This window comes from Gopherus flavomarginatus (genome assembly GCF_025201925.1).
Source record: "Gopherus flavomarginatus isolate rGopFla2 chromosome 13 unlocalized genomic scaffold, rGopFla2.mat.asm SUPER_13_unloc_3, whole genome shotgun sequence".
In the NCBI taxonomy this organism is placed as follows: domain Eukaryota; kingdom Metazoa; phylum Chordata; order Testudines; family Testudinidae; genus Gopherus; species Gopherus flavomarginatus.
The window spans coordinates 980,989-982,538 of record NW_026114611.1 but is presented as its reverse complement, the minus strand read 5'-3'; the positions used below and the strand labels follow the sequence as shown (position 1 = coordinate 982,538).

Genomic DNA, 1,550 nt, shown 5'->3' with positions numbered 1-1,550 from the left:
AATTGTGCAGTTCAGAATGTGAATAGTGACCCCATCTCCTTCCTGCACCTGCTCTACATTGCTCCCCAGAAGCTTCTCCCCCTGCAGAGTAACCGCAGCACGGCAGTGCAGCCGCCCAGGGTTCAGCAAGGGCCCCTGGCAAGGACAGTGGGTGCAGCTAACAGCCCGGTGTGCCTGGCAGTGAGGCAGTTTAAAAAAGCAACACTCACCCAGAAGTACAGAGACTGAATTCCCCAACTTTAACATCATGACCCCCTGTAGAAAGCCACACGTGCCAGTTGTATTTTCACAGGGAGATGCAAAAATCAAGTGACACCCACAAAGTTGAAGAGATAGTTATTAACCTCACAAAAAAAAAAGGTTCATTTCCCAAACAATCCTCAAAATGTTACCAATTCCCACCCCTCCTCCATAGCAGTTCTGTGCAGTGTAACTGTTCTGCAGGCAGCTTCCCATTAAATGCTGTTGTGGGATATTCCCCGGCCTGGAAATGTATGAACGACAGAATTTGAAGCGCACCCCTGGCTCCCTGCACCAGGCGGGATTTGAGTGTTTTGTCCCTGTCACTTAGTGTTTGTCAGTAGTACAGATGCCATGGGCAGGACTCCAGGCTCTGCTGGAGGGATCCTGGCACAGGGGCTGGTGGGGGAAAAAGGATTGTAGATTCTGACCTGCACTCTGGAGAGGAGCTAATAAGTGAAGGGGCATTTTTAACTTCTTCCCTGCCTCAGTGTCCCCTGGCTGGAATTGTACATTCCACAGGGCCAAATGAGTGAGTGATGCCCTTTGGTTAATGAAAACCAGTGCTCCAGGTGAGGTTTGAACTCACAACCTCAGCATAGCTCCTCTCAGCACTGCCCTATAAGTACTGCGCACTAACCAATTGTGCCACTGGAGCACCTGTCAATTGCTATTCTCCCTAGGTTGATAAAGGCGAGGAGTGACCCCAAAACATTCTTAGTGGAGTTCAGAGCAGGTAGCGACAAGTGTTGTACTTGGTGAGGTGGATTCTTCTTAAGGCTTCCAGGCACCATTTGACCCTTTTGTTCGTCTCTGTGTAATAACAGAGCTGACTGAGACTCACTGTAGAGTCTTGCTGCAGACCAACAGATCTGAAATCACTGATCACCAGCTCTAAGCATTAGTCCTGCTTTGGGACAGTGTCTCTCATGCAAGAAACTGCCGAGTCTGCGCTAGCAGTGAGGCTCCCTCACTAACAGCTGAAATCAGGGAGACCTGTGTGAAGTGCAGGGACCCACGTGTGCTGGAACAGGGGGGAACAACACCCCAGGACTTTTCAAAATGGGAAGGCTCTGCCATGCCACTTTGTAATGACCGTAAGGGGGAGTGAGGCGGAAGGGGGCGGAGAGCAGTAAGCGGGAGGTAGGGTCTTGGGGGGAAGAGGCAGTATGGGAGCAGGGCCTTGGGGAGAAGGGCTCGGTGCAGGGGCATGGCCTCGAGTGGACGGGATGGGGCTATTGTTCAGGCTCTCGTGGTCACTACTTTTAGGGAGCCTGTTCCACTCCTGGTGGGACCACAATATGTCCCAG

The 1,550-nt window shown here is 51.7% G+C and overlaps 1 non-coding gene across 1 annotated transcript; it reads right to left on the bottom strand.

Annotated features, from left to right (window-relative positions):
- Positions 1–804: 804 nt before the first annotated feature.
- TRNAI-UAU (transfer RNA isoleucine (anticodon UAU)) lies at positions 805–898 on the bottom strand. The gene is made up of 2 exons: positions 861–898; positions 805–840 (listed from the first exon to the last, which is right to left on the bottom strand). It is a non-coding gene; the product is annotated as a tRNA-Ile (tRNA).
- Positions 899–1,550: the final 652 nt, after the last annotated feature.